Here is a 12,148-nt window from a genome sequence, read left to right as displayed (position 1 = left end):
CTTGAGGAGGACCAAGCTGGCTCCCGCTGAGCCGCAGACGTTCAGCCACAGCTTCTGATCCTGCACCCGCTACCAAGCTGGAGAGAAGTTGATATCAAATCTTCACCAGTAGTGTCTTTGACCACTTCTGAGTTACGGCTTGAAGTTAATCCACTGGAGGCCTTTATTTTCAGGGCTGTGGCTTGTAGTCAGGAACTTGGATCTGGGAGGCCCAGATAGCTCAGGGATCCTATGAGTCACTACTCCTTTGAATTAGGAGGTAGCAATTATAATTAGCAACTTCCAGTTACATGATCACATTGCCCAGACGTGTCCTTACTGTGTGTGGCTGCAATGGCAGAAATGTCACGTTGTTTGCTTGCGCTTCTGTCCTTCCCCTCTGCTGCCGTGGGGTATCTGCACTGAGAGCAGGGAAGGGGGTTTATTTTTTTGTGTGTGATATAAAGTGAGTGGGGAACAATGAGAACAGAACCACAGGTTTGACCTTGAGTGCTGGGAGAAAACATAACACATAGTCTGTATAAAGTTTCCTCTTGAAGAAAAATAATAATAATAATAAAAATCTTTTTGTTCCTCCACCAGAGAAGACTGTAAAAATTTGCTCCTGCAAAGCTGAAGTGGATTTCACAGCCAGAGCGAGGTCATTCAGAAACTGTTGCCAGGTCAAGTTTTCACTTTGAACATTTTCACAGTAAAAGGAGGATCCAGAACATGTAAGAAAACACAGCCCCAGATTTTCCACTTTAAACTGCTTGTTGCTTTAACTATAAGGTGTGAAGAAGAGAGGAGGATTTGGGACACTGAAGTGGCAGGGCTTGGGTGATTTGTTTATCTAGAAAATTTGTGCATCTGCTCTTTTGAGTGAAGTTTCCATCGGCCTTTTTTTTTTTTTTAACTCAATTTTCCAGCTGTGTAGCACAAAGCACGAGCAGGTCAACAACTTTGCCGAAGATCACAGAGTGAGTCAGTGGCTCTGGAGAGATCAGAGCCAGGACCCCACTGTGTGCCAGCTCTTTGTGCTTCCCTCTGCTTTTAAAATTCATTTCAACCCCAGGTGCTAAAACAAGGTGAAACAGGACAAATTCCAGCCTCTGACTTTGGCAGAAGCTTAGGAAGGACACGGTGAAAATGCCACCACAATGCTGTGACACCAGACACCACAGATTGAATGGTGCACAGTCATGTTTATGCTTAAGGCTATAGGCATTTCCATGTCCCCATGACTTTACAGTAGCTTTTCAACCCACTGGCCCACTTCAACTCAATCTGACAGCACTGCAGGGTGCTCCAAGATGCAACATTTCTAAAGTTTTCCTGAAAACTGGCAACCAGATAAAGAGAGCTGGAGATTAACTATACACTACAGGAAAAAGTGACTCATTGACAGCATTGGCCACCAGCAAACCATCCCAGAAAGAGCAGGGAGGGCGCAGGGGACACAAAACAGAGGTTTGTGACTGCACTTGCACAAGAAGCTGAAGAGGGCAGGGGCTCAAGCACCAGCAAGTGACTGTGCTATGGAACTGTGAGCACACTCCTCAGCACAGCTGTCACAGCATCTCCTAAGCCTTTGGATAGGGACCTCAGGCAAGAGACAGGGCCAGGCACAAGATGGGTTGCATCCTCCTCTTCTGGGGTGGGGACACACACACTCTGCAGTTCCACAGATGTGATCTGTGACTTGGATCCTCCAGACTGACATTGAGTGTTCCTTCTTTTTCCTGACTGGACAATTAACCTATTAAAAGTGATCTCTGCCTTTTCCTCCAAATTACTATTTCTTTGTGCTCAGGTTAAACCTTTTAATTTCTGAAATGGATAGGGAAAAATTATTTAGAGAGCTGTTTTGAGGTATTTGTTAAAAAAAAAAAAGCCAAGCTTGACTATTTTGCCAGCAGTGGATCTCGATTTGTTATTGTAGGGTCACTCGAAAGTAATGGCTGGCAAGGGTGAAAGTACTTTGCAAGCCCAGAGCTACGCTGATTAATTGTGGCCAAGCTGCGCAGCAATAGTAGGGTCTTTTATTGGGAGGTCACCAAAGGGTACAGGGCTGAACAGAGTGGATCATTACTGGAGGGCTGCTGGTTAATAGGAACTATAGAGCTGTTTATGAACAGGGGGCTCGGCTGGTCTGAACAGGATATTCATGAAGACTGTGCTACAGAATGGCTCCTTGTTGTGGTCATGCGCTCTGGGCTGCTCATATTCGTGGGTGCACTTGTGTGGGCATGTTCGGTTTATTTAGAAAATAAGGGCATTGAAGCACTTGTTTTCTGAGGAGAAAAAAAAAGTACAGAGTAAGAATTACTCCAACTGTGCAAATATTGAAGAGAAAGAAAGGAGAATGTCTCATTGTCCTTTTTACAAGTCTTTAAATGACAAAGCAAAGATGTGAAACACTGGGCAGAGCTGTGCTTGCCATCGCCTGGGGTCCCCAGCACAGCAGAAGGCTGCTAAACCAATAATCTTGCTTTCCTGACCTTGCAGCCTTCTAACAAATCTTTTCTATTTTAGCAGAATTGGTTTTAGAGAACTAGACTGTGTCATCTGGTACTCTGGTAATGTCCTCATTTAACAGATGCAAGGCCAAATCCTATTCATACCTTTACTGGCACAGTCCCATCACTTTTGGTGAGACTGCTATGGCTGAGAGAAGACCATGACACTTTTCCCATTAATTTCATTCCCCCTTCCTACTGTGTTTGATTTTATGGTGCCCTGGAAACTGGGAAACCTGTATGTCCTCAGCCATTCAATGTACAGGAAATGTAGCCTTTTAACTAATCTTTTCCCTCAACAGAGAGGTTTTTTTGGTTTGCTTTTTTTGGGTGGCTTGTTTTGTTGAGGTTTTTTTGTAGATCTCACTTTCAGTGCTTATGGAAACTACTTATGGCAGAGAGGAAAAAGACTAGTGATTGTAACTCAGCAGCCTCACATCATGTTTGGTTAAAACTGTAGCCAGGCAGCTCCAGGAACAGAATTCCCAAGTCCAAACTTTATCTAAGGCCACTCTCCAGCAACCTCTTCAGCCAGAAGTGGCCCTTCTGCCTCATCCTCCAGCTGGAGCAGATGCAGGCAAGACTGAGCCTAAGACATCCCATGCAAGCTGCAGCTGTACCAGGGTGACTGCCTAGGCCCTGGCAGCTGAGCAGCCATCAGCCAAAGGGCTCACAAGCCTGCTGGAAAAGCTGTAGACTCCAAGGCACAAAAGCCAGGCTGTTTTAGAGGAACACTGTGAACACTGAAGCAGATCTCAGATCTGGGAACATCTCAGATCTTCCACACCTAATTTTAACCATGAAATAGCTCCACAACTACTTTCAACCAGATAACCAACTTTTAAACATATAAGGAGAGGTGGGATGGACTCTGCAAGGATAGACTATTACATTCATTTGGAAGAGTTGTTTTAATTTCTTCATGACCAGGGTGGCAAGGCACTGAAGCAGGTTGCCCAGAAAAGTGGTGGCTACCTCATCCCTGGAAGTGTTCAAGGCCAGGATGGGGCTTTGAACAACCTGGTCTAGTGGAAGGTATTCCTGCCCATGGCAGGGGGTTGGAATAAGATAATGTTTAATGCCTCTTTCTACCCCAACGCTTTTACTGTGCTATGACTTTGTGAATGTCAGTAAAGTGGAGGATGAGGTAAAGGTCTTATATGACTCTAATTGTGATCTCCTCCAAAATCTTGCACCATTACACTTGAAATGTGTTTGGATTTTAGAAGGTTTCAGTAGACAGTGTGACACACAAGATCTGAAAACTCTGGCCATGCTTTGGAAAGATGAGATTTTAAGAGGCAGACAAGAAGGACATCAAGGAAGAGATGGGAAATCAGGCAATGTGCTATTCACAGACTTGGAGACCTCAAAAAAGCATCAAGGATCTGGCAACAAGTAGTGACTTCAGGCAGAGCTAGAGCACAGAGAATAGCTACAGGAGCCAGTCACCTGGGAAAGCTGCTACAGTAAAGTTTATGTTGGATCAGACTGTCCTCAGGGATTTCTGCAGGAAGATGAAGAGGCTGCTAAAAACTCCGGAAAAAGAGTGCAAATGGGCCATAAAAATGAAGGCACGTGGGAGGAATGATTTTTTCCCTTTGGCCGAAACTTAAGCACAGACTTTTGTTCACAGATAAAGTTCTTGTCCTGAGGAAGAATCCATCACTGTGGTATATGAATGCTGGCAGAGTTAGCATAATTGCCAGAATGATTGTTAATTGTGGTCCTTTCAAATGTGACCAAGAAAGGGTTCTCCAGTTTCCTTATGCCACAGGAGAGGGAGATCCCTGCTCCTTTTCCGAATTATTGGAAATTGCCTGCTCTTCATGGCACTGTCTGTTGAGTCTACCCTGTCAAGCTGGTCTACATTTCACTTGAGCCCTCAACCACCTGTTACCCATTTTGCACTCACTGGTTCAATCTCAGCTTCCCATCTGAAATGTGAAAATTAACTGCCCTAGAGGAAGCCAAATATTTTAAGGCATCATTTATACTGGACTTGTTTCAGACAGAGGGATGGTGACCAAAGGTCCACGGATCCCTGTGAAATGTGTAGCCCACAGCTATGGAGCAGCTGTCCTGGAATTTTCTTTTGTAGGAGGGCTGTGCTTTCTTGCCCTGTTGCCATTAATGTCCTCTTGTCAAACAGCACAGAGTTGGCTGGCATTTTCCCAGGACCATTGTGAGAAGTGTCCTCAAAGATGCGACGTCCTGTGTGCTGGAGCATGCCTTCGGTCTGGGCAAGTTCCTGTCAGCCTGATAGGCAGGAGCAATTCTGAATGAATTCCTGATGCTGACACATGCATCCCAACAAAGATGTCACCCACTGGCACAAGTGTGTTGAGTCACTACATTTCCCCAGGCTGCAAAAGCACAAGACTCATATGCTCTTATGCTGTTTCCCAGCAAAGATCCACAAGGGTGCTGGCTCCTGCTGTGAGACCCATGTGCTTCACTCAACCTCCCAATTACTCTTTTGAGGACTCAGGACCAGTTCAAGACATAAGTGGCTCTGACTTTCCCTCTCCCTCTCTCTTAGCCTACCACAGCACAGCTGTGAAAGGAAAATAGGAAGACTGCAGAGAAAGCCACATGCCCCAGGTTGTGAAACTTGGTTCACAGGAGGCTGTGGAGATTCCCTCCTCAAGAAAATAAGAAGGGAGAAGTGCAGGGGGAAAAGAATAGAAATGATGGTTTGGACCAAGTTCAGTTCTTTGATGTGTGCTCTGAGTCTGGAAGCCCAAGAGACACTTGTATGTTGAAGGCCTCACTACTTCTGTACTGGGCACAGACTGCTTTCCCTCAATTCCTTCCTGATTGTTGCATCTGCTCTAATTTCAACTGCCTTTTTTAGACATGTGCTTTAATACTACTTTTTATGCATCTAGTTTAACACTAATTATTTCCTTTATCATTGAGTGAAACAATCCTTAGGGCCAGTCTCAACCCTATGGACCAGTGTGTCCCATGGCTCTTCATCTTGCTGGGGTATCCATGAGCAATGTCAGGCAGCAAGCAGGGCAGAACAGGGAGTCAGGATGCTTCCTAGGGAAAACAAGGGGAAAGGATGCGTTGTTCAAAGGGTGAAAATGCCTCCCCTTACCAAGGAGGTAAGGGAGTTAAGGTGGCAGATTGGCAGTGAGGCTCTTCAGCTCTTGCTCTGTGTACTTTTGCAATAACTGCACAAGTGAGAGAACAAGGGGACCACCGCTGCAAGCCATCTGTCAGGAGTGCCAAAGAGATCACAAATACCACCTGTGTCTCTTTGCTGTGATGGCCATGCCTGTCTATCTTAAGGGAGCCAGCAACTGAAAAGCAGAGGAGGAAGATGGAAAAGGGGAGGTAAAAAAGCTGTTGGTCCTGGATGGACAGACGGACAGAAAATTATTGCCTTTAGAATCCTGGGGGACAGGTAAATTTCAGGGAAAGCTATAACATGCCATAAAATTAATATCTCTAGTTGAGGCTGTGATTTGACACAGGCAGGAGAGTTATGAATTTTAGTTCAAGAGTCAGTATTATTTTAGTTTACCCTTGAGGATCAGGATTCGCAGGCAGGAGGCAAAGTGGATGTTGTATAAAAATGTTTCCCCGCTAGTTAGAGGGTGTTTCTGTTCCTCACTGAAGGGCCTGTGTAATATGCAGTTTTAGGAAGGGCATTTGATAGAAGACATAAAATGTATCACATTACAGGTGAGAATATGTGGGATCCAAAGTTTTGATGTGTCTGAAGTAAGACAGCTCTGAAAATGGAGATAACTGGGTCAATGACAAAATGTGTTTAATGCCTTTGAGGTTTCGCTTCTGATGAGTATTTGGGTCCTCACCCCTCTGACTTAGCATAGGAGAGAGGGTGTCAAGCAGGAAATGTCAAGCAAAGGCAATGAGAGCAGAGAATAACCTCGGCTGCAGTGCAAGGGAGACACTTGTCAGGGATTTCAGCACTGCAGGAAACTGGGGAGGACAGTGGCCTCAGAAAGAAGCACCAGAAGAAGGAGCTGGTTGGAGAAAAGCCAAGAGCCTTTGGCATCTCTGTTCTCTTCCCTAATTGCTACACCCCTTTAAATAAATAAATATTCTGTGACACATGAGGAACAGTCTGACTTCTAAGAGCTACTCCAAATTGCTCTGTTTATCCACTAGATCCACCCGTGCAAGAGCATGCTCCCAGGAGATCAGGACACAGCTCAGTCCAGAGCCACAAGAGAGCCCCCCTTAACACTTCTTTGCCTTGAGCAACAGCTTTAGACAATTACTCCCAGTCCTGCATCCTGCACCCCACCTCTGCTGTGCTCCAGACCATCGGGATAAACAAAACAAGGCACTGAAATTCAGCCTCAGAGGGTTGGCAAATTGGCAAGCCAAGCTGAGACCTGTTTGTGGGAGCAAGCTCTGTCATCGAGGGAGTGAAGCCATCCACTCTCCCTGCAAATGCACATTGTCCTCTCCATCACACTGGGACAGAGGTGTCCCAGCAGCAGCTGCAAGTCACAAAGGATTTGTTGTAGAGGAAAAGCAAAGGCCAAAATACACACACAGGTTGCCCTGCAAGAGCTGATCCTCCTACTTGTCAGCAGTGTAACCGTCTGGAAAAGTATAATTATTATAAATGTAATTAATAGTGATCTGGGAAGATTATAACTTTCTCTCCCTATTCTTCTTTCTCCCTCCCCCCCTCCTTCCAAACTTTCTGGTTGTGCTTATTTTGGCAACCCTAAAATAGTAATTTGATGCAAACTCTGGCCACAAATCCAATGGAGCTTGATAGGCTTTAAATGAGGGGAGGGGGGATAGGCAGGGGTGATGGCTTCAATAACTGTTCTTGGAGAAAGGCCATTGATGTGTTTTCATTACTCGGAAGAAAAAGAAAGCCAGAAAGAAAACAAGTGGTAGGACAGGCATTAGAAAATAACTATGAATAATTATAGAGTGGGGGTAAGGAGAAGTCCAGGGAATTACTTCAGGGATATAATCATGAGCCCACATCCAGGCCAGTTACTGGTGGCTGAGAAGAGGATGTATCCAAGCAGGGTTTGAGGGCCTCTCTGGTTTGGGTCCATCTCCATCCAGTGTTGCATGAGCCTGCAGCACCATCACAGAACCTGCTATCCTCAGAGTTTCAGCAGGACCCCAAAATGCTTCACACATTTCTGATCTTATAGCACTCTGCAGACCTTCAGGGATGAGGCTCCATGCATGTGTCTGGGATGGGACAGAGACAGGATATTTTCCTTTCCCATCTAAGCTGCAGCCTGGATTAATTCGGTGAGGACCTTAATTGTCCTTTGAATAATAAAACTGGTCACTGTGAGTATTTAATGAAGGCAGCTGCACACAGCCATCCCACCAGCAGAAAGTTCTGCAAGAAATCGAGGTGTGATAGTCACAGGCAGGAGACTTCTCCCTATTTAAAAGGACTATAAATGATAACAGCCAGCACTTGTTATCCACAGATCCCAGAGTAGTTTGGATGTCCCTGGAAACTTCTGCAGCACCTTGGCAGAAGAGACAGGATGGCTTCTGAGAACTCTTCAGAATCAGGCTATAAGGATTATGTTTCCTCATCCCTAGAAAGCCTCCTAACCATCCATACCTGCTCCTGTCAATGGTGCAGCCAGACACCCACCCATGAGGCTCCCCATGACAATTACACCTCCCTGCCCTTTGGACAGATGTTTTGCTGTGTTCCTGGTGGTAACACTGATTCAGGCAAGAACATTTTCGGGCACATGGCATCACAAAAAGAGATGAAAAGCCTATATCCATCTTGGCTCATGCACAGAGCAGAAGGGAATCCAGAGTGGTTGAAAGATGAAAAAAGAAAAAATGAAATCAGCAGGGCTCCAAGAGGGTATTTTCATGCCAGCTCCTCAGGCACTATGCAAAGGTTCAGGAATGAACGTGCAGAGAGCAGGCTTGGAGGGAGGTCACAGTCAGGAGTCATCTCCTCGAGGTAAAGTACTCCTCACTGCTGTTCATGGGGTCTGCAGCAGGTTTGTGACCACAGAGGCAAAGGACATCCCACTTCTACCCTGTAAGGGACTTTGAGATTCTCAGTCAACTCCAAACATATTTTCTACCTTGAATCATTATCCAACTACTCAGAACATGTAAAACCTTACACAGGCAGAAAGGAGTATCTTTCTTAGGACAACTTCTTCTAGAAGATGCCCCTCTCCTGCCACAGCAACAATCTGTTGTCACCCATCACCATGGCACCCACATGCATAGCAAGGTTTCTAGAGCACCTGCATCTATACTAGAGAGACAAGGTAAGCCCCCTTATTTCATTTCACTACAAGGTAAATAATTAGCCAATACCTCCAGAAGACAGCAGGCTAGGGCATCTGTTCAAGTTTCCCAGAGACCATCTGAATTTATACTCTTTCTTTATTTACACTACTTTTCCTCCTGGTTATTGATGATGTTTCTCATTTGTTTTTATTAGATGCAGGTGTTTTCTGCACTTCAGCTGGGAGCACTTTCCCTTTTCAGCCAATTTCAGATCTACTTTGTGTCTCAGTCACCTTTTGACTGTGATACTGGAGAGGCAGAAAAAGAGAGGAGATACTGAGTTTTGCTGCCTCAGCAGATGTGTGTTAAAGTGTTTTAGTGATTCAGCCAGTGTGTCTGCCTGAGGCCAAAGGAGAGGCATTGTCTGAATCTAAAACAATTAATAACAAAAAAACAATGTGGGCAGCATGAAGCGGGGGAAGGTGGAGGTGGAAAGTGAGTGAATCACATGGATATTTCCAGCTTGCAGAGCACCTTGACAAGATCTCTAGCCATTTACAAAGACAGCCCTTTAAGTCCACCCCGTCCCCTCCGAGACACAAAAGCCTCAGCAGTCCTGTTGAACAGATAAGGGAAAGTGAAGCTTCTTTTGCAACTCATCCCCAGGCATGGAGCACCTCTCCCCAGAGCCAGACTGCACTTTTCCAATGCCCCAGGGAAGCAGGAACACACATGGCGCCATGGCTGTGAGCAGACTCCCAGCCCTACTTGCTGCTGGGCCATGCACAGCGCTGCGAGGGGCACTGAGCTGCTCACTCCACACTCAGGTCCTTGAGAGCCACCAGCAACACAATGACCTCTGCTCTTCGCTCCGGCCAGGAAGGTGCAAAGGAGAACCTCTGTTGTCTGCTCATGATGAAACATCTGTCTCTCCCCCGTTAGCAGAAGAAATTAATTTAATCTGTGCTCAGGCAAGAGGAATTTGTCCCCTGAGCTATTTCTGCCTCTATCATTTAAACATCCAGTATAGCCTTTATGCTTCAGTCCTTGTGGAAGTCTCTGAGGAAGGACCTCCTGATGCCCAGGATCTGATGTCCCTCGCTTACTGAATCCCCCCACTTTGCACCCCAAGCTGACCTGTGTGGGCCACTGGGAGGTGGAGGCACCCCAGTTACCCGTCACCACTGGAAATCTTGGCAGCTGAGCCCTGATAATGTGAAACAGAGCCAGCACAGCCCCACAGAACACCCAGGCGCTGATCTGGTGGGGGGGAGACTCCATTTGTACATGCGGTTTAAAATTGATACCCCCATGAGGCATGTTAGAAAGCAAAACATTGATGCTGTCTTCACTGGAAGCATCGGTTGCTTTGTTTTTTTAATGACACAGAAAGCTGCTTGCAAAGAGATAATTTCATTCAGCCTAACCCTTGCTGGATGTGGAAGGAAGTCCTTAGAGGTGACTCTCCAACGTATCCAGTATGCCACCTAGCCCTCGCTAGCTCTACTACATCCACTGCTGCGGGATGGGCTGCGGGATCCTGCTGGAACGGGGCTCCCAGCACGAAGCTGCGAACACTTGTTGGGGTTGTCATCCCAAGCAAGAAGGCACTGTCCAAGGGAAGAACAAATATCTTGGGAAGAAATCACATTTTACTTTTGACACTCAACGCAGTCTCCATGCAAAGTGAAATACTGTGTTGATATCTGCACCTCCTGCTGGTGTTCATCTCTCCTTTCTGCACTTCTGTCTCAGACTTGTCCCATCAGTTCTACTTCTGTTGCTTGTTGTTTTCGCCTCCAAGGATTGTAGAAATACTGGCTTTTTTTTCAGAATGATGCTTCAGGCACCTGATTTCACAACTATTCAGTGTTTTTTAACACTTGCTCATGAAAAAAAATATACATTCTCCTGTATCAGCATTATTTTCCTAATGAGTTTCAGATCTACACAAAATGGACAGTGGTTTTGGAGGGAGAAGAAAAAAGTCTCTTACTTTTGTATCTGTCATTCAGCTCCTAATCTTTCTAGGTTGCCTGAGCTTTTTTTTATGTTCCAAGTGCTTCCAAAACACACAGTTTAGCCCAAACTGATTAAAGTATGTGTTCCATCCTCTTTATCATACCCAGGAAAGTCAGTGCTTTTGCATATTACTGAGATTATCATAATGAAGTGTAACATATCTGATATGTTAAGAACACTAACTGCTTTCCAAATAATTATTTCTCTTTTTGCAGCAGAGCTATATGTAACACATAGAGCCTATAGCAATGCAATACACTAGAAGACACTAATAGAAACGTTGGTTGCCTCTGAACGCTCTCTGTTCACTCCCTCGAAACAAGAGAGCATGTTCTTATAAACATAAAACATAACTGTGATCTCCCCTGGAAGAGCACAAGCCAGGAGAAATGTGATCTTTGTTAGCTGCAGGCTCTCCTACAGCTGACGGCCAGCCATACACATACACTGTGGCTGTCTTATGTTGCCAGGATAGTGGGCATTTTTTGGTGTCAGCAGAAGGTGCCAGAAAGACAGACCTCGTGAAAAACATGGAGAGAGCACAGACCAGGGGATCATCTGCAACTCCATCCCAACTGCTGGCCTCAGTGGTTCAGTACAGGTGGCAGCCCTAAGATCCCCAAAGCTGAGACTACTTTCATAAAATGCAGGGAAACCTGCCAAGAGGGTGCCTCTCATGGCTAAAATATTGTCATTTTCTGGCTGAGGATACAACTGAGGCAAGCTTTTGTGGATGAGTGTCCTCGCAGGGCAGCACAGGAGTGAAATGAGTGTGGCTGCAAGACAGCTTCACATGATCTGAGTTTTGGCCCAAGAGAAATTTCCCGGACAGCCCTAATTTAGAGCAGCTTCCCCTGGGATCCCTTGCAGGATCTCTGCCCCGTGGCAATCCAGCCGTGCCCGAGCCTCCCATGCCAGGGCTTGCAGCTGGGCTTGATGGAGGCAGTTCTCTACATGCCTCACCATTTTGTGTCTCGCAGGTAGGAGTGGGAGTGAAACCTCTCCTCCACCCCTCAGATACTCTCACTGTCTCTGTACCACGTATTCATAGGGGGCACTCCGTTTCTTACAGGGTGGATGGGAGAATGAAGAAAGCCATTTTTCTCCTGCCCTAAGCCCTCTCACAAAGTGCTTCCAGATCTCCAGGTGAACAGTGCTCACTCTCTGCCTGGTGCTATTTTCTGCAAAGCACCCATTCAGACAAATGGCAGATTCTCATAAAAAACAGTGGCAGGATGCAATTAATATGCTGTAAAAGCCCTAAGTGTCAACTGGAGAAACCATTTTAAAGCACTTCAAGATAAAACCCCTGGAGAGTGCTTTTCTTACCTTAAAGGTGCCTTTTATTTTCTTTGATTTTTTTTTTTTTCAGTTAACTGTGATCTAAGCAG

Source organism: Lonchura striata, chromosome 7 (assembly GCF_050655825.1).
Source record: "Lonchura striata isolate lonStrDom1 chromosome 7, ASM5065582v1, whole genome shotgun sequence".
Classification (NCBI taxonomy): Eukaryota; Metazoa; Chordata; class Aves; order Passeriformes; family Estrildidae; genus Lonchura; species Lonchura striata.
The sequence above is the reverse complement of the archived record's forward strand: the minus strand, read 5'-3'. Positions refer to the sequence as shown.